The sequence below is a fragment of the Acipenser ruthenus genome, chromosome 16, assembly GCF_902713425.1.
Source record: "Acipenser ruthenus chromosome 16, fAciRut3.2 maternal haplotype, whole genome shotgun sequence".
NCBI classification, from domain to species: domain Eukaryota; kingdom Metazoa; phylum Chordata; class Actinopteri; order Acipenseriformes; family Acipenseridae; genus Acipenser; species Acipenser ruthenus.
This window is the reverse complement of record NC_081204.1, coordinates 17,324,665-17,349,713: the sequence shown is the minus strand read 5'-3', so window position 1 is coordinate 17,349,713 and position 25,049 is coordinate 17,324,665. Positions and strand designations below refer to the sequence as shown.

The following is a 25,049-nucleotide window of genomic DNA, read 5'->3' as shown; positions in this document are numbered from 1 at the left end:
TTAATTATATTTTATTGATTCAAATTAATATTATTTACTTTGATTAAGTTTGCTCATGCATTAAAAATTCCACTTACACCTGCCAAGTAGCCTACACATAGGTGAAAGTGTCATTTTGACTGAAACCAACGGGGTTTGGGAGCCGCCTAGGCTCCCCCCAAAAACTATGGGGTTCCACATGATCTCAGATGCATTCTGAGCATTCACTGGACCACTTTCAGAATCAAATTTGAACTTAACTTTGACTCCTGCACCCACAAGCCACAACTCCTTATGTGATGTAAATCATGTGATTTTTGAAAATGTTAACATGTGCCCTGAAACCATGCATTTTAAATATACAGTGCGTCAAAAAGTTAAGATGTAATATATCTGTAAGGCTGTTTTTTTTCTAATTAAGGGTTTGTGTGCTTATGCCCGTGTGTTATCTGGAAAAGTAAAAAAGGTAAGGTGACCATATTTTGTAAACAAAATCCGGGGACAGTCAGTTTTGGGAGCACAGCAAAGTAGCCAAGACTGACATGTATGTTGCAGAGTGTATCATGAGCAGGTTCTATTTTAACAGTTGCACGTATTCGTTACAAACAGAAAACAAATATGCAGACAATCTACTGAAACAGACACACACTGCGCAATAATTAAGCAGAATTTTTTTTAATTATCCCAAACTAAACAAAACAGGCAATATGCAAAAGTCTACTTCTTCTGTTGCTTTCAAGCCAAAACTAAGTAGACAGGGTTACACATGGACATACTGGGAACTTGATATAGCTAACCAGGACTAAAATCTAATTTTACTGACATACTACTGTACAGTATGCGGTTATGGGTTTTCATGTCATGTCAATTTAGATTAGAAAAAAAAGGATTTTTTTTTTTGTAAAGACAAATCATTGTATTTTGACACACTTACATACGCACCAAGCACACAAGAACACGAATTAAAGCCCATAACCCAGGCGTTTATAAAAAAAAAATGAGACGAGAAAAAATAGGATAGTAAACCTAAATATTGTAGTAATTACAATAAAGGTTATAATGTACTGTGACAAACAGCGTATGAATCTGAATCAACAATCTCCCTCTCGACCTGTGACAGCACTGTACAGCAAAAACTGCGTGCCCCGTACTGAATGTTTCGGCAGTTCATTCTGGGGGCAGTCGGAAGCCGGCCATTCAGGAATGGGATGGCGTCACGGTACCAGTTTCATTCAACAAAGTTTCATTCATGAATTGGAGGAGACGTGATTGAACTAGCTATCGGAGGGGGCGATGCTGAGGGTACTTTAGGGGGACGTGACGCCATAACCGGTTCCTTTGTTGTCGTTGATGGGAGGAAACGAGAACTGTTTGGAGCGAGAGGTAAGTGTTTTGTGTTTGTTTTGCAACCGTGTGTCTTTTGTCATTGCCAGAATAATTAAACACGGATCTGGGAGCTGCAGCCCGGGGCCAGCGATTCACCCGGACTTCACCGCACCTGCACTTAATCAAGTATCACTGTTTCTAGCACCGCACCTGCACTAAGAGCACGCACTGTCCGGAGAGGTGTTTGTGGGTTTTGTGATTATTATTTCGGGACTGCAACCCCTTGTTTTGACGCTGGCAATACCCATTGCTGGGTAGAGCCAGCTTTATTATTTAATATTTGGTCAAGAAATAAAAAGGAACTTGAACCGTGAACTTTGTGTTTGTCCTTGTCTGGAGCACCTGCATCACCCTTTCACTACACACTGCAGCCCACACGTTCACATGTACTTACTCCCTCTCCATTCTCGTATAATCCTCATGCAGCTGTTTTTTTTCTTGTCATGCGATGCAGTTATCTAAACAAGCACTTTTTTAAGGTGTTTAGTTTTTTTTCAGTCAAAAAATGTCCAATTCAGAACGCACAAACGATTGGACACAAGAACAACCTCTTAGGGGGGCGTTTGTAAACTCAGTCTGAGATTGTCAGAGTGCACTCTGGCCGTTCGTAAACTCTCGGAGTGCTCTTTGGTGTCGTTCGGAAAACTCCGAGGAGAATCCTGTCGGAGCGCTCCGAGCACACTAGCAGCTCCAGCTTTGGAGCTGGATTGTCAGAGCGTTCAATTTCAAATGCGTGAAGGGCTTGCTGTGATGGATGCGGGTATGAAGATGCCATGGATACGATTTTACAACACGCACCAACATCCACTGTAGTGCACATACAGGTTAAGAAACACATGTAAAATGCATACAGTGCGATAAATCAATACATTATTTTATAATAGTGATCAATTACTCCACTTTGATACATTATAACTGCAGATTGCAGGTCTTGTTAAATAAATTGATATAAAATAGACGCCGACTTCTCTGGGGCTGCTGGTATGAAACATCGTAAATCAATGCTATTGTTCTAGCCAGTGACCAATGGCGATACTAGTTTTATTTTTTTTTAAAGACAATCCCCGATTAATCCACCTATTTGTAACGTTATAGAACACAGTATTGAATAAAACAATGTATTAGCTAACGAATTAGGGTTTCTAACATGAAAAATAATAAATCAAAGTAGAAGCAATATATATAAATATATATAAAATATTTTAAAACTAGTCCTGCACAAGGCCCTTTCACGCAATGATTTGAACTATCGCATTTCATGTTTTACCACATCAAAAAACTGAAAAAAGGCATAGCAATTTTATGTATTTTAAAAATTTTAAAATAACCCTAAAGTTGCACAATATCACAGTAAGAATTATTCTATTAAGATCTATAATTTGCTCAAAACAACGTGGTGCAGCAGTTTGCTTGGTTTAGACTACAATATGCATGAGCAGCAGGCAATTTCAGGAAGGACTTGGGTGATATAAAGTAGCTGACAGGTCAGACAAATGCATTAATCTAATTAATAGTGATATGTACAGTAAGTGTCAAATAGGGGTGTCTCTCTAAGTTGAATCGTGTAAAAATATGAAGTCATTTTTTCGTAAGACTGCTCAGACTGAGGCCAGCAGCAAGCTTCTACGTTCTGTAGATAGGAAAAAACTGCTCCCCGGGACTCCTTATTTCCCACATCTTTTTGCGTGAGCGAGGATGGAAGAAGCTGCTGAGTTTACCATCTCACTCTTATAGTATCTCTGCTCTCTCTCACCTTGCGCTCTCCATCGCTGTTTGCATTGTACCCCTAACAAGACAGTTGCAACCTGGCAGTTCTGGTAACTATCGACTAAATTCAATTTATTAAATTCTTTGTTTTTTATTTATATACAGTGCCTTGCGAAAGTATTCGGCCCCCTTGAACTTTGCGACCTTTTGCCACATTTCAGGCTTCAAACATAAAGATATGAAACTGTAATTTTTTGTGAAGAATCAACAACAAGTGGGACACAATCATGAAGTGGAAAGAAATTTATTGGATATTTCAAACTTTTTTAACAAATAAAAAACTGAAAAATTGGGCGTGCAAAATTATTCAGCCCCCTTAAGTTAATACTTTGTAGCGCCACCTTTTGCTGCGATTACAGCTGTAAGTCACTTGGGGTATGTCTCTATCAGTTTTGCACATCGAGAGACTGAAATTTTTGCCCATTCCTCCTTGCAAAACAGCTCGAGCTCAGTGAGGTTGGATGGAGAGCATTTGTGAACAGCAGTTTTCAGTTCTTTCCACAGATTCTCGATTGGATTCAGGTCTGGACTTTGACTTGGCCATTCTAACACCTGGATATGTTTATTTGTGAACCATTCCATTGTAGATTTTGCTTTATGTTTTGGATCATTGTCTTGTTGGAAGACAAATCTCCGTCCCAGTCTCAGGTCTTTTGCAGACTCCATCAGGTTTTCTTCCAGAATGGTCCTGTATTTGGCTCCATCCATCTTCCCATCAATTTTAACCATCTTCCCTGTCCCTGCTGAAGAAAAGCAGGCCCAAACCATGATGCTGCCACCACCATGTTTGACAGTGGGGATGGTGTGTTCAGGGTGATGAGCTGTGTTGCTTTTACGCCAAACATAACGTTTTGCATTGTTGCCAAAAAGTTTGATTTTGGTTTCATCTGACCAGAGCACCTTCTTCCACATGTTTGGTGTGTCTCCCAGGTGGCTTGTGGCAAACTGTAAACGACACTTTTTATGGATATCTTTAAGAAATGGCTTTCTTCTTGCCACTCTTCCATAAAGGCCAGATTTGTGCAGTATACGACTGATTGTTGTCCTATGGACAGAGTCTCCCACCTCAGCTGTAGATCTCTGCAGTTCATCCAGAGTGATCATGGGCCTCTTGGCTGCATCTCTGATCAGTCTTCTCCTTGTATGAGCTGAAAGTTTAGAGGGACGGCCAGGTCTTGGTAGATTTGCAGTGGTCTGATACTCCTTCCATTTCAATATTATCGCTTGCACAGTGCTCCTTGGGATGTTTAAAGCTTGGGAAATCTTTTTGTATCCAAATCCGGCTTTAAACTTCTCCACAACAGTATCTCGGACCTGCCTGGTGTGTTCCTTGTTCTTCATGATGCTCTCTGCGCTTTAAACGGACCTCTGAGACTATCACAGTGCAGGTGCATTTATACGGAGACTTGATTACACACAGGTGGATTCTATTTATCATCATTAGTCATTTAGGTCAACATTGGATCATTCAGAGATCCTCACTGAACTTCTGGAGAGAGTTTGCTGCACTGAAAGTAAAGGGGCTGAATAATTTTGCACGCCCAATTTTTCAGTTTATTTGTTAAAAAAGTTTGAAATATCCAATAAATTTCATTCCACTTCATGATTGTGTCCCACTTGTTGCTGATTCTTCACAAAAAATTACAGTTTCATATCTTTATGTTTGAAGCCTGAAATGTGGCAAAAGGTCGCAAAGTTCAAGGGGGCCGAATACTTTCGCAAGGCACTGTAGCTGTCCGATGGGCTCTGGAAAAAAAAAAAAAAACTGCCGCTATCACACTCAGTTTCTATGGCCAGTAAAAATAAAGTGTTGACTGAACTCCTAGCCTTTGCAAAAAGTACATGCAATTCCCCAAGCCTGGCTTGACAGGGGGGGTTACACAGCTAAGAGAAGTCACTCCCCCTCGCTGACTTTGGGCAATACATTTCTCAACCCTGACTGACCTGTATCTGACTTCTGAAATGTTTCCCTGCAGGATTCAGAGCCCTGCGCAGACGGAGCAGGTGCTGGTGGAGGTGGGGAAGATGATTGGCTCGTACCCTTTCAAATTCCAGGGCGCCCGCATCCTGTCGGGGGTGGAGGAGGGGGCATACGGCTGGATCACCATCAACTACCTGCTCAGCTCCTTCATCAAGGTAAGGCAGTGATCTGACTGCCTGGGTGGCACTGGGAGGGAGGCAGTGAGGTTCAGTGATTAAAGCCCATCTTGCTCGTTTGGTTGTTAGTAGCTTATTGATCCCAGAATCTCATCAAGCAGCTTCTTGAAGGATCCCAGGGTGTCAGCTTCAACATTACTGGGGAGTTGGTTCCAGACCCTCACAATTCTCTGTGTAAAAAAAGTGCCTCCTATTTTCTGTTCTGAATGCCCCTTTATCTAATCTCCATTTATGACCCCTGGTCCTTGTTTCTTTTTTCAAGTCAAAAAAGTCCCTTGGGCCGACATTGTCTATAACTTTTTTAGGATTTTGAATGCTTGAATCAGATCACCACGTAGTCTTCTTTGTTCAAGACTGAACAGATTCAATTCTTTTAGCCTGTCTGCATACGACATGCCTTTTAAACCCGGGATAATTCTGGTTGCTTTCCAGAGCAGCAATATCCTTTTTGTAACGAGGTGACCAGAACGGAACACAATATTCTAGGTGAGGTCTTACTAATGCATTGTAAAGTTTTAACATTACTTTCCTTGATTCAACACTTCTCACAATATATCCGAGCATCTTGTTGGCCTTTTTTATAGCTTCCCCACATTGTCTAGATGAAGACATTTCTGAGTCAACATAAACTCCTAGGTATTTTTCATAGATTCCTTCAATTTCAGTACCTCTCATATAATATTCATAATGCACATTTTTATTGCCTGCGTGCAATACTTTACACTTTTCTCTATTAAATGTCATTTGCCATGTCTGCCCAGTTCTGAATGCTGTCTAGATCATTTTGAATGACCTTTGCTGCTGCAACAGTGTTTGCCACTCCTCCTATTTTTGTGTCATCTGCAAATTTAACAAGTTTGCTTACTAAACCAGAATCTAAATCATTAATGTAGATTAGGAAAAGCAGAGGACCAAATACTGATCCCTGTGGTACACCACTGGTTACCTCGCTCCATTTTGAGGTTTCTCCTCTAATCAGTACTTTCTGTTTTCTACATGTTAACCACTCCCTAATCCATGTGCATGCATGTCCTTGAATCCCTACTGCGTTCAGTTTGAGAATTAATCTTTTACGCGGGACTTTGTCAAAATCTAAATAAACCATGTCACAATGCTTTGCAATTATCCATTGTCGATGTTGCATCCTCAAAAAAATCAAGCAGGTTAGTTAGACACAACCTCCCTTTCCTAAAAACTGTCTCCCAGGATATTGTAACCATATAGGTAATTTTCCATTTTGGATCTTATTATAGTTTCCATAAGTTTACATATAATAGAAGTCAGGCTTATTGGTCTGTAGTTACCTGGTTCAATTTTGTCTCCTTTTTTGTGGATCGGTATTACGTTTGCAATTTTCCAGTCTGTCGGTACAACCCCCGTGTCAAGAGACTGTTGCATGATCTTGGTTAGCGGTTTGTTATTAACTTCTTTCATTTCTTTGAGTACTATTGGGAGGATACGAACACACGGCGTACACACACAGCTTCCTGTCCTACGGGAAAATGCAGTTCAGGAACTCTGTCCTTGCCAAGCTTGTGAAGGTAACTCAGGTCAATCCAGCTAGTCCTGCTCTTCTTGGGAGAATCAGTTCCTCAAGGAGCTCCTCTTACAGTGTTTGTTGGACTTCTCTAAAGGAAGCTGCTTCCCAGCACAGTGTGAATGTAATCATAGAATTACGTTGGGCAGCGGAGTATTTTAATTCAGGGACATTAAAGTTTTTTCTTTCACCAGGAAAACAACATAGCCAAGCCAATGGTCCACCCCTACTTCCCCACTGGCTTAATACCACGCTGGGAGAGATCTTTCATTCCCCCTGCCCCACTAAGCCAGAGCCCTACCTCCCTGACAGTAGAGTGACGTTCACGGGCAATGGAAGCCCCGCGCAGTGCGAGTCGCTCATCAAAACCCTCTTCAACTGTTCCGCCTGCGCCGGGAAGCCAGAGTGCTCATTCGATGGGGTCTGTCAACCTTCAGTGCGTGGCAACTTCTTTGTAATTCTCTGGCATCCCTGGGCTGCTGTTTTTACAGCTTTCATACCAGTTAGTCTCCTGACAATGACTTTGTTTGATGTGCAATTTAGATAGCAAAATAACAAGGTGGGGGCACGTCCCCAAGAGGTGACTCGGATATGAATTGTTGTTATTGTTGTTTCTCTTCAGGCCTTCTCTGCGTTTTTCTACACGTTTGACTTTCTTAAGCTGGCTCCACGGTCCTCTCTGGATGTTACGAAGAAAACCACTGAAGAATTCTGCAAGAGAGACTGGAGCAGCGTGCGTATCGGGGGTGGGGCAGGGCGGGGCAGGGACTCACTGCAGAATCACACTTCAGAAATAATCCAAACCTCAGCATCAAGGCTATTGCATGGCTGAAGGATAGAGTTCTTATATACAGTTGGATATCTGTTCCATAAAACCTTTAGCTGGTAAAACATTTGCAAGCTGTTCTTCTGGTTATCGTCCAGCTGAGTTGTTTGATCCATAACCACCCTGTGCTGAAAGTGCTGCATCTGTGTTTTTGCTGCAGCTGAAGACAGACTTTCCCACAGAGAGGGAGAATAATCTGAGAGAGTACTGCGCCACCAGCTATTACATCACCACTCTACTGGCTGATGCCTACAAGTTTGACAACCAATCATGGAACAAGATCGTCTTTGAGAAGAAGGTGAGGGTGAGGGTGAGGGAGTTTCAGTCCGTGCAGCGATCAAACCTCGCGCCAACAAACTAATAAACTGCAAGCGAAACAGCAGCAGCTTTTCTTCTTCAGACTTGAACCAGCTGAAGATCGTTCTAATGTTATCTTACTCTCTTTTGTTGCGTCTCCTTCCGCAGGGCTGCAGAATAACTGGTGCTACGTGTTCCCCTCATTTACTCGAGCCCTCCTCTCTTTCAGGCCGATGACCCCGATATCGGCTGGATGCTGGGCTACACGCTGAACTTGACCAACCTAATCCCCACTGAGACCCCTGCGAGCTGAAAGGTCATGGCTACAGCGTGCGGGCCGCCTCGGTCTTCATCGTACTGGTCATTGCGCTGAGCCTGCTGGCCCTGGTAGTGCAGTGCTACACTCAATGCCGCCGCAGCTTCAGCTCACACCAGTCAGCAACTGAGTCACCAAAAAGGGGACAGTGAAGAAGAGGAGGAGGAGGGGGACGAGGTCTGGTTAATATAGAGGCCAAGTATGGATTTGTCCCCATCCTGGTTTTTGATGCTGAAATGACAGCAATGGTACGGGTACTTCAGCAAAAAAATGATTTTACTGTATTTTAGTGGAGCTCTGTGCATGGCACAACATTTTATAAACTATCCTGTATCATTCGAAACTTAAGGATCTGAAATCTAAATACTCCATTTCTGTCTTCAATTGTACAGTGTATGATTACATTTTTTATATAAATATATATTGTAGTATATTTGGATTTCTTGTTTTTGGTATGTTTCTGTTGTATAGTGTTATATTTATACCGGTTCAGAAGTCTCTATTGGTATTTCTGTTTATTGCATATATATAATACTGTAGAAGTGTTCTCTTAGGGGAAATAGATGCACAACTATATTACTCTAAAAATGAATAATATTGATTTCTAGTCTTTAACTGTAGTTTCGGTGTTTTCTCTTCAGATGTAAATGAGGAAAGGTTGACACTTTTGCAATAAAAGGCTTTCCTGTGATGCATGTGATGTGACATGTTTCTATCATGAAACCATCCCCCTGCAGAATAGCCCCTTTAGTTTGCATGGGTTTTTCTCTTAAGCAATAGCATGTCTGTCTGAGTGCTCATTTAACAATGCTCTGCTGTCACCTGCTGATCCTTGAAAGAAGCCTAAAACTCGTGGTGAAAACGAGGATGCTTTTCATATCCTGCCATGTTCACACTGTGCCTTTCCAATGATTCACCCTCTTTGATATCCTGCTTTACCATTCTTATCAGTGTGTTACCATGCTAACCAATTCCTTTCTCTGCCATGCACTGCACTACACATTGCACACTTTAACTCCAGGGTGTTATTATAATAATAATAATAATCTTTATTAATAAAGACAAATGATCACAAAGCACTTAACAAAAGTATGGAAACAGATCAAATAGCATCTAATATACCCAAACTGTTAAAAGCTCTGGTATTTCATCTTTCAAGTTTATTCACAATTTTCTTTTTTTTAAAGTCAGTTTTGTGTCATTCTTCCTCACATTTGGAAACTCTGTAATATAAATCTGTCTTTATAACAACAAACAAACTATCCAAAACACAGTAGAATGACAGAAAATAAAATTATAAAAACAATAGAGAAGTTAAACAGTAGTTCCTCTACATGGATTCCCACCATACCTTCCTGAAATATAATGCAGTACTTAAACAAAAACAAACCAAAAATAAAAAACCCAAACAACCTGTTAAAAGTAATAACATATAAGAACATACATAAGAAGGTTTACAAACCGAACCAGGTAACTACAGACCAATAAGCCAGACTTCTATCATATGTAAACTTATGGAAACTATAATAAGATCCAAAATGGAAAATTTGACCTTGGCTGCTGCAACAGTATTTGCCACTCCTCCTATTTTTGTGTCGTCTGCAAATTTAACAAGTTTGCTTACTATACCAGAATCTAAATCATTAATGTAGATTAGGAATAGCAGAGGACCTAGTACTGATCCCTGTGGTACACCACTGGTTACCTCGCTCCATTTTGAGGTTTCTCCTCTAATCAATACTTTCTGTTTTCTACATGTTAACCACTCCCTAATCCATGTGCATGCATTTCCTTGAATCCCTACTGCGTTCAGTTTGAGAATTAATCTTTTATGCAGTACTTTGTCAAAAGCTTTCTGGAAATCTAAATAAACCATGTCTTATGCTTTGCAATTATCCATTGTCGATGTTGCATCCACAAAATAATCAAGCAGGTTAGTTAGACACGATCTCCCTTTCCTAAAACCACGTTGACTGTCTCCCAGGATATTGTTACCATATAAGTAATTTTCCATTTTGGATCTTATTATAGTTTCCATAAGTTCACATATAATAGAGGTCAGGCTTATTGGTATGTAGTTACCTGGTTCGGTTTTGTCTTCCCTTTTTGTGGATCAGTATTACGTTTGCTACTTTCCAGTCTGTCGGTACAACGCCTGTGTCAAGAGATTGTTGCATGATCTTTTTTAGCGGTTTGTAAATAACTTCTTTCATTTCTTTGAGTACTATTGGGAGGATCTCATCCGGCCCAAGGGATTTGTTTATTTTAATTGCTGCTTAAAAGAAACATTTTAAGCAGCTGTGTTATTATATGTTCTATAATATATGTTATATTATATGTTATATAATATAACAAAAATAACTGGACTGCGGATAAACTCTCGTCAGGAGGGAGCTATACTTTGTGGTGGCAAAATAAGTTGAGGAGTTAAGGAAGTTAATAAATCCACCCCATATCTCTTCAAAGAGCCAGTTCCTTTTGCAAATCCTACAGTATTTTTTTTCACAAAGGACAGATGACTAAATATTCCCAAACCACATAGATATATTTGGGGAGTTATCATTTTTCCAACAAAGGGCAATATATTTATCAGCTGTTATTAGTGCCATCTTAATAAATCAAACATCCCCAATGCCCATATTTGTCACTAAAGACATATCGCCAAGACATATCAGGTGGTACAATGATGTTTGTTATCTGAGAAACTGTTTGAAATATTGTTCTGGATTGTAATATATCCTGCGGATCAGACTGAATTGCAATAATCAATGATGCCTTTCTTTCTTAACAATCTCTCACGACTGATGCAGCTGTCTTCCATTTCATTAATTCTGCTTTCAGCCTCTTCTACTATTTGAAGGCTGGTGTTCACATCTTTACAGAGTTTTCTGAATTCAGCCAAAACTGTCCCCATTTCACTCGCCTCCTTGTTTGGCATGGAATACCATTCTCTCTTGTTTTGTTCTCCAAGCTTTTTTGGTTTTAACTTTTTTATTTTTAAATTTGGAATTGGCAATTATTTTTACCTATTTTCTCCCAATTTGGAATATCCAATTGTTTTTAAGACCTTGTCTCAGTGCTGCAGCTCCCGTATTGACTTGGGAGAGATGAAGGCAAGCATGCGTGTCCTCTGAAGCGCGTGCTGTCAGTGAGTCCTCCTAATTTTTTGCCAAGTTGTTCATTGTTACAAGTGAAGTAGAGCAATTCATCGATCTATGGTTTGATTGAATTCAGAAGGGGTGAAAGGTCAGCTGGGATCCCATGCCATTCAGGAAGGAAGGCAGCTTCATACTTGAATAATTTCAGGAATGGTGATTCAGGGAGTGTGAAGTTGGAGAGATAAACCGTCTCCACACCAACAAGGTACCCAGCCCAGTAGCCAAATGTCCCAATAGTCATGATGGTGTGATTGCAGTGAGCAAGAATAGCAAAGTCCTTTGCTGGGTTTGATTCATTTCCATCACCAGAGAAACACACATCTCCTTTAGAAGCATCAATGTTCTCTTTGCACCACTCCATGCCATTGCTGGTTACCACAAACACAGGTTCTTGATACTTGTTCCTGAAATAAGACATGGCTTTATCAATGTAGGCCTTATCTGCTACCACTCCCTTCCATGCATCTCTCATAACATGCACATAGTCCCCCCTTCACACATGGACTCCAATGAAGGTGACATTTTCCCGACTCCCTTTAATACCTTCCAGGTACCGGTTGGCCTCGTCTTTGAGGAAATCATAGAAGGTGAATTCCCTAAGGATGTCTTCTTTAATATGATGGTAGAAGGTCCTGTTAGCTTCACATAATCCCCAGGAATGTTGTAATACTCATTGGACATCCAGTCATGGAGCCAGTAATGTTTCCATTGTATGTTTGTGTTAATTTTACTATGAAGCACAGGTAAAGTGATCTTGAAGATTGGTGCTAAGTACTCATGCATCTCTGGAAGTATGTATGCTTGGTGATTGTTTTGCTTAGCCAAGGCATACAGAGTTGCATACTCACCCATTTGATTGCCAAGACGGCCAATTGAGTTTACAGTCCATATCCCTTGATCCTTTCTAATAGTGGTCATTGTTGATTTGGAACTTGATTTTAATTGATCCATCTTCAGGATTTGCTGTTTATTAAATATTTCAATGACTCCATATAAGAAGGACATTATGAAGATACATAGTAGAAACAGTAAGAAAATACATGGTTTCCAAGTCATTGGCTTTTCAAGTTTCATTTGTTTTCTTTGGTATCCTAAAAAGAGTAAAAGAAAATGTATGTAAGTGTTTTTGATAAAGAAAACCACCACCCACTTTCCTGTAAATATGCATGTGTGTGTGTTTAGCAGGGATGGGGTTAATCTCCAGCTCTATCCCTGATTGAATGCCCAGCTGCATCCTATTAAAGGGAGGTTTGTTTGGTGTGTAGTAGAGGGATACAGGAGTAGCAGGCTGTGGTGATGGTATGTTGTTTGCATTTGATTGTTTGAACCTTTTTGTTTTGTATTTTGTTTTGAAAGCTTAATTTTGTTAGTGAATACATATGTGTACGATGTTTCTTTGACAACAGTAGAGAAGCTGGAAGCTTTAATCAGTTCATACATCAGGAGATGGTTGGGAGTTCCACGCTGCCTCAGCAGAGTGGGACTTTATGGTAAAGGAATACTGCAACTAACAACTACTGCAACTAAAGGAATACTGCAACTAAATGACATTAGTAGAGTCACGTGACAAATGCGTAAGGGAGGCAGCACCTGTATTGAAAACTGGAAGAAAGTGGGCTGCAAAGAAAACTGTGGAGGATGCAAAGGCTGCCCTTCGAATTGGTGATATCATGGGGCAAGTTCAGCATGGAAGAGGGGGTCTTGGTCTCAGTTCAGCTCCTCCTACATGGCACAAGGCAGCCCCAGCTCAACGGAGGAAGCTGGTAGTCAACGAGATGTTAAAGCAGGAGGAGAGGATGAGGTGTATAAAGGCTATTTCCCAGGCCAAGCAGGGAGAATGGATGAGATGGGAGAGTGTGGAACAACGCAAGATTGGCTGGCAAGACCTATTGTCAATGGAACAGAGCAGGATCAGTTTCCTCATCAGCTCAACATATGATGTTCGCCCATCACCACAGAACCTAAACCTCTGGGTAGGAGAGGATCCCTCATGTCCTTTGTGTTCATCACCTGCAACATTAAGGCACATTTTGACAGGATGTAAGGTGGCTCTTAGCCAAGGACGGTTTATTTGGCGCCAGGACCAGGTGCTGCAATGTTTGGCCTTAGCATTGGAAGACACGCGTAACATGACCAATAAGTTGCCACCTGTTCCATCAAAACATTACACACAAAAGACAACATTCCTCCACCCAGGAGAGCAACCACCAAGAAAAAGTATTAAAACCAATCCTCGCCCAGGACAACTGGAAGCTGCTAGAGACTGGAAAATGCTGGCAGATGTTGGTCAACGGCTTATTTTTCCACCTGAGAGACGTCGGATTCAGTGGCCAAGAGTTGTGTCGCACAGTGAAGAACTTATCTGAAGCAGCAGAGAGGAGCAGCAACTGGCTGTGGTTGAGACGCAAAGATTCTGGCTGGGGATCTCAAGCACAATAGAAAGAAACGCTGATGTACGGGTAAATAAGCTGGGCTGAGTTGAGTGGGGGACGGACGGGGGTGATGTTGGGACGCCAGAATCACCGTCGAGCCCTCTTGAGGTGTCATGGGCTAGTCGACGAAACACCGAGGATGGAAGGTGCCCACTTGAAGACCCCAGAGATGTACCCGACTTAGCTCAATCCAGACGGTTGTCATGCTGATGCGCTGGGGAGACCGCACTGTGGTTTGATCCCCGGAGCCAGCATCGCAGCCGTTGTGTGTGCTGATGCGCTAGGGAGGCAATAAGCTGATCCCTGGAGTCAGCATTACACTTCAGCCATCAACACCAGACAGAAGGATATCTACATCATCATATGGAAGGAAGCACAAATGGATGGAGACACATATGGATCACATTAGTTTACTGTAAAGCTATGTCTTAGTTGGTGCTTATCTTGGTGAGAGCTGAGTTCAAATCAGCATGAAGTTTTAACATCTACTTTTGTGTAATTGAAATCCTTGTGATGGGGGTTGGTGGGTGTAGCGCCTGTGGGACCAGACGTGACGACACAGACAGGCAGGAAGTGAGGCTTGACCTGTGCACCAGCAAGGCAGGGCTGGGCAGGGTTTTATTAATTCACAAATAAACTAACAAAAAGAATCCCCGGGAATATCAACTATGATAAGCCCGGGTTGAAAATAAAATAAATAAACAAAACAAACAGGTCTCGCACACTGAAAAGCGCTGTTGTTGCTGCCTGCTCTCTCATGCTGCCAGTGGTCAAGAGGACGAATTACCGCCGCTATCAGCTGTCCTCCTGCCACAGTCCTACTGAACTTAATTGCAAGGTTCTGCCTCCGAGTTTCCATTCTGCCACTGCACCACCTGGCTGGGTTTGCAACCTTTTCACAGTTATCTTATTCTATGTTGGCATCCCTGAATAGATGCACATTGATCTTGAGCTCTGGTGCACAGAGTGGCTGGGTGTGGTACAGTTCTCACTTTAGTGGCTCAGGTGTTGTGTCTCCCCATTGGTGGTGAAAAATAACAGGTGTTATATTTTATTTATTTTCCTTTTTTTTTTTACAGTACTTCCTGATAAATGCTCTGCAGCTATTGTGCAGTACTCTTCTTTTTGTAATAATAAATGATCTGGCTAGGAACAGCAAAGCTACATTGTCTTCAATTGAAAGGGACAATATATGGCAAATATTTGTGTCTTCCCCTACTTGTTACCTCTCTAAAGCTGAGGGGCTCTACAATAACACTCATCTATTCTCTTTATTCCATGTGGATTTTGCTTCCCTAGGAATAGTTGGTGGATTAAATAAAAATTCTGAAAAGAATGCTATATGACGGCTTTGACGGCGTAGCCAAATGTTTTTTTTCGTTTCATTTCGTTTCTCTCTCGCTGCTCTCGCTCCTAACACCCACCTTGAGTGTAGAGAGCTGCAGGCTTAATTTGGGAGATGGCCACCTACACAAGGTTTTTAATTACCATGGATGGGCTTCCCCTCCACACTACCAAACAAAAACAAACATTTGGCTACGCCGTCAAATTTATAAAACAATAAACCATAACAATAACAAACACAGCGTACACCGTCATATTTTCACAATAACTAAATCATAATAATAATAAACCACAAATACAAAATAATAAACTGCACAGGGGCGGAGGGGAGACCCCGTTCTAAAAATAAACAAATAATAGGAGGCTGTGTGGTCCAGTGGTTAAAGAAAAGGGGCTTGTAATTAGGAGGTCTCCGGTTCAAAGCCCACCTCAGCCACTGACATTGTGTGACCCTGAGCAAGTCACTTAACCTCCGTCTTTCGGGCGAGACGTAGTTGAAAGTGACTCTGCTGCTGATGCATAGTTCACACACCCTAGTCTCTGTAAGTCGCCTTGGATAAAGGCGTCTACTAAATAAACTAATAATAATAATAATAATAATATGGAATACAATAATAACATAATAAGATTAAAAGTATAGATTGGTTATTTTTAACATTAAAATTCTGCTTGACAATACTGTACTCACAAAAATCAGGGAGTGTTCTCAGCACATGTTTACAGTTAAACCATTGTTAATATGAAGGAAACAAATGTTACATTCAGTAGTTCGGGACAAACACCAATCACAAAATGTTTTAGTACAAATATTTATTGTGGAGAATGCGGAGTATGCGATTTTACAGAGAAGTATGTTGTATATACACATTCATTTGGCATCAAACCTAGCTTGGTTTGAGGGCTCGCTGCCTGGCCGAATGGCCAAAAAGAACAAGCCAGTCTCAATAATGCCATGATTAGTATTGAATATAGCCCACTTGAAGGTTTAGTCAACCTTTAACAAATGATCATCAGCATGCAGGAGAGGAAAACAAAACCCATTTTTGGGAAATAAACCTCTGGGAATCCATGGCTGATTCGATTGCCCTTCCTCCAGGCAGGCTACTAACGCTTAAGAGCACATTCTTGTAAAAGCATTTTTAGGATCTGTAATATTTGTTCTAATGTAAACTTGGTAAGCACTGGAGGACCAACAACCTAACCGTTTGATAAAGGAGCCTGGAACTCCATGGCGAGAAGCTGCTACGATTCTGATGGAATGACCGGAGAACGGCTCAGCTGAGAATCCGGACCTGGAAATAATCAGGTGAAAAGGTGAAAGAAGAACCAATGTCGGGTGATGATTATTCAGCTTTCGTTAATAAACAGCGGGCCTGAGGGTGATGCACCCTGAGAAAGATGGAGATGGATAAGAGAGAAAAGGGGTCATATGGGCCAACATGGGAGTTTAATTTATAAACAAAATTGAAAAGCGTTCCCTAATCTTCCCGGTTATTTTTACTTCTTTTGAGCAGGAAGGAAAATATATCAGATGAGGTGATTGCTAGGTTAGAGATGAAGGGGTGAATCTGGGGGTTGAATTTGAGAGTGATGTAGACTCTGAGCACCTAAGGAACCCAAGAAGGCTAAGAGAAAAGGGCTTTAAGGTTTAATCGAAAACAGGGAGGAGTAGCTGGAGCAGATGAGAGGCACCAAGAGAGTACGTTGATGGTGATAGGTAGGCTAGCAGGGGGAGAAAGAGATTCTGATCGTTGAAGCCCTTTCAGGATTAATGAAATTTGTGAGTTACTGAGTGTAGAGCTGGGACACCGAAAATGAGTTTGTAGAAAAACTGGGTGCCGGAAATTGAAATCTTATAGCTCCAATTTTAAGGGACATAATATAGGATGACACTACGGGCACTGAAAATGAAGGGAAGGTAATGTTGAATGGAAAGTGAATTTTTTAAATAAATTCCAGGATGACCAGTACGTTTGCAGTGATTGGGGAGTGATGCTGAGAAGAGTTGTTTCTTGAGCCTGCAGAATCAGGGAATGCAGCGGGTGGCTCACATGAATGTCAGGTCTGAAAAGGGAGGAATCTCATTTGGCAGGCAGTCGTCTTCGGGAGCTAATGCTCAATCTCTGTGTTTGGAAACGGGAAAGAGAATCGTGATTATAGTCAGGTGGCAGAGAATGTGTTGAGGTCTGAAAATGAACTGATGAGTAACAGATAAACAGGTAATCCTTCTGAATATGCTCATTATATGGTGGGAGGATGAACGACCTTGTTAATGATTTGGACTGTAGCTGAATTATTTGAGTGGAGAAGAATGGATTTTTGAGCCCAGGAAGACTCCCAAAAGGAATGTGGCTACAACAAATGGATACATTTTGCGCAATGACAAGGAGTGATCGGGTATAGTAATGATACTGAATTCGTCCGGCCATGGAGCAGAAAACCATTTTCCCTTGTAGTATCCTCCAAAGCCAAGAGAGGGAGCTGCATATGTGAACAGTTGAATGTCTTCGTGCAGCAGGAGACAGTCGTCATAAAAGAAAGTAATGCCGTTCCATTCTTTTAGTAGGAGCTCCCACAGGCGGAGTTCCAATGAGTATGACATCATTGAGGGAATCAAATCAAGAGAAGGTAGAAGATAAAAGCTCTGCCTTGAGGAATTATCCTCATTGCAAAGCATATGACATGGTTTATTTAAAATTTCCAGAAAGCTTTTGACAAAGTCCCGCATAAAAGATTAATTTCTCAAACTGAACCCAGTAGGGATTCGAGGAAATGCATGCACATGGATTAGGGAGTGGTTAACATGTAGAAAACAGAAAGTACTGATTAGAGGAGAAACCTCAAAATGGAGCGAGGTAACCAGTGGTGTACCACAGGGATCAGTATTAGGTCCTTGTTAAATTTGCACACGACACAAAAATAGGAGGAGTGGCAAACACTGTTGCAGCAGCGAAGGTCATTCAAAATGATCTGGACAGCATTCATAACTGGGCAAGCACATGTCAAATGACATTTAATTGCAAAGTGTAAAGTACTGCATGCAGGCAATAAAAATGTGCATTATAAATATCATATGGAAGATACTGAAACTGAAGGAATCTATGAAAAAGACCTAGGAGTTTAAGTTGACTCAGAAATGTCTTCATCTAAACAATGTGGGGAAGCTATAAAAAAGGCCAACAAGATGCTCGGATATATTGTAAGACGTGTTGAATTTAAATCAGGGGAAGTAATGTTAAAACTTTACAATGCCTTTACAACTTTACAATGTTAAGACCTCACCTAGAATATTGTGTTCAGTTCTGGTCACCTCGCTACAAAAAGGATATTGCTGCTCTAGAAAGAGTGCAAAGAAGAGCAACCAGAATTATCCCAGGTTTAAAAGGCATATCGTATGCAGACTGGCTAAAAGAAATTAAGCTATTCAGTCTTGAACAAAGAAGACTACGTGGTGATCTGATTCAAGCATTCAAAATCCTAAAAGGTATTGACAATGTCGACCCAGTGGACTTTTTTGAGAAGAAACCAGGACCAGGGATCACAACTGAAAATTAGATAAAGGGGCATTCAGAACAGAAAATAGGAGGCACTTTTTTACACAAAGAATTGTGAGGGTCTGGAACCAACACCTCAGTAATGTTGTTGAAGCTGACACCCTGGGATCCTTCAAGAAGCTGCTTGATTAGATTCTGGGATCAATAAGCTACTAACAACCAAACAAGCAAGATGGGCTGAATGGCCGCCTCTCGTTTGCAAACCCTCCCATGCTCCCATGTAGTTTAAATGGCCAAGGAGGGACAGAAGATTGCGTTTGGTAGGAGGGGGACCGGACAGAAAAGTGGAAATAGAAACAATACGATCCCCTGAGGACAGGCTCAATGGGCATGATTTTAAATATGTTTGAAATATTGACTTAGCCAGCCATGCGTTTTTCCCAGCAATTTTGATTAAGAATATGGCGTGGTCGATTTGCATATTGCAGAGAGAAATCTTCGTGAGGGATTAAACTATTGATGCTGGGTGTGGTGGAGTTATGGGGAGCAGAAATGAAGGAAGTTACAGGCGGAATAGCACAGGTTCCTTCATTGAAGTTATTCAGAGTATGCAGTATTGCGGCCCTGACTGGTATTCAAAGAAATGGGAACTCTTTTGAAAGGGTTTGAATAAACTGCCGATAAGCTAAAAGAAGAAAATCATCTCACAGAGAAGGGACCACTATGGGGGCCTGCTGGACACCCATAGCGGCCAGGGAGGTCACTGCAGGGGCCTGCTGGATGCCTGCGTTGAGGGGAGGGTAACCTAAAAGGTTATGTTTGGAAGACCGCTGGGAAGGGCGGAAGAGTGAATGGAAAAGCGGGGCCCTGCTGCTCAACCGTTTGAGGTAAGGAATAGAAGGGGGCTGCGGGGCCCTGTTGAAGCCCGCAGCTGGAAGGAAACCGTTTGACAGAGAAGGGAGCACTATGGGGCCTGCTGGACGCCCATAGTGGCAGAGAGGTCACTGCAGGGGCCTACCGGATGCCTACAGTGATGAGGGGGTGTAACCAGAAAGGTTACAGTTGCATGTTAGACAACAGTGGCAGGTGTCGAAACCCCAGGATGGATCGCGGGAGCAGCCGCTCCTCACTGTAAAAACAATCTCTGGATATAAATGCTCAAAACTGCTGATGAGCAGAAAGAAAAGCATTTCACAGAGAAAGGGTCACTATGAGGGCCTGCTGGACGCCCATAGTGGCCAAAGAGGTCACTGCAGGGGCCTGCCGGATGCCTACAGTGAGGGGAGGTAACCTGAAAGGTTATAGTTGAAACCAGCGATTTATAATAGTTTTAGTATAATAGTTTTATGTTAACTGCAACTATATTTTTGTAATTGCACCGTTTTCTCAGTCCACTGCACTTATCACTTGTATATTAATATCTAACGTAATGTAACTCTCACCATATTATCTGCACTTATTCAACTTGCCCCTTAATTGAATTATGTGTTGTATTTTGTACTTGTTCTTAGCTAAATATGCTCTTATTAGGACTGAAGGTATTGTATACCGTACCTGCACTTACTGTAATTGGAAACCAACTAAGAGCTTTCTAAAAATGTATTGACCTTTGACCTCTCTTTATTGGTCAGACTGGACAATTGACTGTTTTAACAGCTTAAATCACTTTACAGATTCTAGATAGACTTGTGTTTACTACTGCACATGTATAAGAAACCAACTATGGCTTTTCCAAAAATGTACTGGACCTTGACCTTTGACCTCAGGAAATTTGTGACAGCTTAAATCTCCTTACAGACTGGAGATAGGTTCAAATTTACTATTGAACATGTATAGGACACCAACTAAGAGTTTTCTAAACATGTCTTGGACTTTGATCTTTGACCTCTCGTTATTGGTCAAACTGGACAATTGACTGTTTTAACAGCTTAAATCACTTACAGACTGTGATTTTGCTTGCAGTAGCCTAAACTGTAACGCATTTGGCTCCTGAAATGTATTTAGCTCATCATCACCCTCACAAGTTTACATATGCCTGGAGGTACCATTGGTGTACCGGCCTGGTCAGTTTTATTTATTTCTATTTGTGTCTAAAGATTTGCATTTTTATCCCATTATACAGAGATATTAAAATGTCAACATTTATGTGTCCAGCTAAAGACCATTGCTGCAGTGTTGACACTTCCCCAGTTACAGATCAAAACTGCTGAAAACACAACTGTCTGTCTGCCCCCCAACACACAAGGGCACTGTGTGTGCATATGAGAGTTTCGCAAGAGTGAGGAGATGTACGAGGCAAGAGAAGTACAGTAAAGTAGTATGAATAAATTACAGAGGAGCCTGTATAGTGTCTCGACGTCACAGGATTAGAATACACCAATGGAAATTCTGTGCATTTAAATTTTGGAACCGATATCTAAGTTTAAAAAAAGAATGTTTACTCTCTGTGGCACCAATATGCTTCCGTACAAAGACACAACGCGTTGGAAGGTGAGACAGTCACTCAACTTGCTATAGAACAACACTCATTCTCATGCACTTTAACAAACATATTAATTAACTTTCCAATTAAAATACACCTGTCTCAGAAAAATATTCAAATTAAAGTCTGGTTTGATACTGTATACTCTGTTTTGGTTGGTTAACACCTTCAATCACTATTATAATGAGTTTGCAATGTGCTACAGACTCCAAAAGGGACATTTAGCTTTGTTAGTCCAGTTTTCTTTACCATTTCCTTCTACCTTGGTTACAGACAGCACATTTGCCTAGCAATTTATTTACATTGAAGCCCTTGTGTTAAGCTGAATTCTAAAAAGAGCCTTGCAACTGTTCTAGTTCTTCTCCAGGGTCCTCACACCAACATTCAGTCTGTTTCAGTACAAGTTAAAAAATAATATTTCACACTTAGTAATGATTAAAAAATAAGGTGGCATAGATAAAGGTAAAGGATATCTTGAAATAAAGGTATAAAAGTCAAGATAAAATATAAAAAGAACATAAATCAACCCATTAAGCTCCCTTCACATACAGTAAAACATAGCACCAGTTTATTATCAAGAATATGAAATAAATACTTACTGGAGAGTAAAGAGAAAATAGCTGTTGTATATTCTGTTCACGAGAGAGGTGTTTATATTAACAGTTGGTTCAACGGGTGACTGGCAGCCAATATGTACTTCCTTAAATGAGGTTCAAGTGGAGGAGGCGGGCATTTAGGAGTGCCAAAATACACCCATCTTACCTTAACACAAGCCAATCAGCATTTGTACTTATTTTGTAAGACTGAAAAGTAGGTGACAGACCCTTGAAGCAGTTTTTTGTGTCATTTATTAGTTATATTAGGATAATATGTAAGAAGGTAGTAATTTAGGCAATTATTGCAAGAAAGACTCACCTGGTTTGCACTCTGAAATGGATTGCAGCAAGCTAAGTTACCAATACCTGACGGTAGATTGTACTGCAGCAACGTTGAAAATGATTTTTAAAAAAAATGTTTTAGAAGAAAAAGAAAAATAACTTTTACAGCCCTTTCTGGTTTTTTTTTTAATCTATAAGAAAATCAAAACCGTTTTGGTTGCAAAACTAATTTTCTTTTTAATAAAAAAAACTTAAAGATTGTTTGCTTGTTCCACAGAAGATATGTGAGGGGATGGAGGAATGAGATTAAAACCACTTGAAGCCATTACTGGCCTGTAAAATAACCGTTCAGCTGTTTAATGAAACATACATTTTTGTCCAGAACTTTTTTTACTGTCTGGGAAATATTGTCATGATATATGCATACAGTACTTTTCTGTTTCTAGAAGAAAAACCTTTTTTTATTGCACAACTAAATTTCTCATGATCATAGTTTGGAAGATTGTTTCTTTACTTCCTTGGAGGTAGATGTTGAGGTAGATCATATGAATGCTAAATGTTTGGTGGGTTGGTTAAATTGTCATAGCTGATAAAGGATTCCTGGATATCGTTTGGACTGGCTGGACTCTCTCATTCATCGCTGGATCAAGGACTCTTCAAGGAGTGGTGAGATAGTTTCCATTCATTTTTTTCACTGGATTGTTTTTTTTTTATTTTATTTGCTACTTTGTTTTGATGCAATGTTTTCTTTTCTTCTCTGTGGTTTTGCTCTGTTCAGGACTTTAATTACTGCTCAGTATACCTGTTTGTCTTGATCAAGGCTGAAGGGCTCATTGTCTGTCTGTACACGCTGTGTGTGTGTGTGTGTGTGTGTGTGTGTGTGTGTGTGTTCGCCTATGAAGAATCAGAAAATGTATTGTCTGGTTTAAATGATCGATTATTGTTCCTTTTGTTTTGTATTTGTAACTTAAAGATCCCGCATCCTTTTGCGCTGTTGACCCGCCTTTCCCCCTTTATTAAATGTTTTTGGCACTTAGTTCAGGGAGGTAACTTTTTCGTTAAAGTTGGCTTTTTTGCTAAAGGTGTGTTTGTTACAACGTAACATTGGTTTATATAGTGTTAAATATGAACAGTTCACATACATCTTTTCTGTAGGAGGAAGTTCAAAGTATTGGGTTCAGACCATTGTAAGGAGTAGAAGTATCTACCTATGTATCTACAGTACGTCATAATGTTCCACTGAGATGTATGGTCAGAGCTGAAACATGGGTCAAAAGTTGAGTTACGCTTATTATTTTGATATTAAACATTTGCTAAAGTGCTATTGTATAAACATAGGGATTATTACCTCAACGCTATTAATATTGTTTTTTATTTTTATGTAATGCTTAAAGAATTAGAGGAGAAACCTCAAAATGGAGCGAGGTAACCAGTGGTGTACCACAGGGATCAGTATTTGGTCCTCTGCTTTTCCTAATCTACATTAATGATTTAGATTCTGGTATAGTAAGCAAACCTGTTAAATTTGCAGATGACACAAAAATAGGAGGAGTGGCAAGCACTGTTGCAGCAGCAAAGGTCATTCAAAATGATCTAGACAGCATTCAGAACTGAAAGGCACTTTTTTACACAGAGAATTCCATTTCATTCAGCTAATTGAATACATTTTCAGATATTCACTGTGCTTGTTACATTTGTTCAGACAATTTCATGACAGTTATGAATATAAAATGATATATTGGGTATAATACGGTATTATACCATATATTAATAATACATAGGACAAACCCAGATTAATGTTCTGTTGAGTGATAAGAAGCGACACGATATAAAAACGCCGGATTGATGATGGTGCCAGACTGTAACCAACACAGATTGGTGTAGCTTCTACCTTTACTCTATTTTTGTATTTCACAGTAAAACTACCTTCACTCCATGTTTCTCCCTCTCCCTCGTTTTTACTGGTACAATAAGCTGTAATACGGTAATAAAATACCAGCAGCGCTATTTCTGTTTGTGAGGTCATCTGGCTGTATTTTTATTGGCTTGTTGTTTTAGCACAAATTAGTCTAGACACCGGTGTACAGCTCTCTGCTGTTTTTTTCCATTTTTTTTTTCATTTCTGAATCGTCAACTTAACAACTACCAGTTATATGACAATTTCTTAATTGTACAATGAATAGTGAGCACAGATTATTCAGAAAACTTCTCACCCTATATCAGAAGGCATCAGGCAGTCAGGATCCCCTCTTTCCATGCTCACACTGACAGTAAGCTATACTGAACCTCTCCTTTACAACGTCCGATCCTGCACACAATTCAATCTGAATGATGGTCTTTCGCACGTTCTATCCTGATTTACAGGTACAGGTTTGTAGATAATCACATGTGCTCATTCACATATTGATTTCACATGGAATCCAATTATTTAGATCTTCAAGATAACAGAAAGAAATGAGCCTAAATATGAATTTACACACACATAAGAACATAAGAAAGTTTACAAACGAGAGGAGGCCATTCAGCCCATCTTGCTTGTTTGGTTGTTAGTAGCTTATTGATCCCAGAATCTCATCAAGCAGCTTCCTGAAGGATCCCAGGGTGTCAGCTTCAACATTACTGGTGAGTTGGTTCCAGACCCTCACAATTCTCTGTGTAAAAAAGTGCCTCCTATCTTCAGTTCTGAATGCCCCTTTATCTAATCTCCATTTATGACCCCTGGTCCTTGTTTCTTTTTTCACGTCAAAAAAGTCTCCTTGGTCGACATTGTCTATACCTTTTAGGATTTTGAATGTTTGAATCAGATCGCCGTATAGTCTTCTTTGTTCAAGACTGAATAGATTCAATTCTTTTAGCCTGTCTGCATACGACATGCCTTTTAAACCCTGATAATTCTGGTTGCTCTTCTTTGCACTCTTTCTAGAGCAGCAATATCCTTTTTGTAACGAGGTGACCAGAACTGAACACAATATTCCAGGTGAGGTCTTACTAATGCA

General features: G+C 40.5%; 1 pseudogene; it reads right to left on the bottom strand.

Annotated features, from left to right (window-relative positions):
- Positions 1 to 11,439: 11,439 nt before the first annotated feature.
- Positions 11,440 to 21,868, bottom strand: LOC117414321 (galactoside alpha-(1,2)-fucosyltransferase 2-like; annotated as a pseudogene).
- Between the last annotated feature and the right edge of the window lie 3,181 nt (positions 21,869 to 25,049).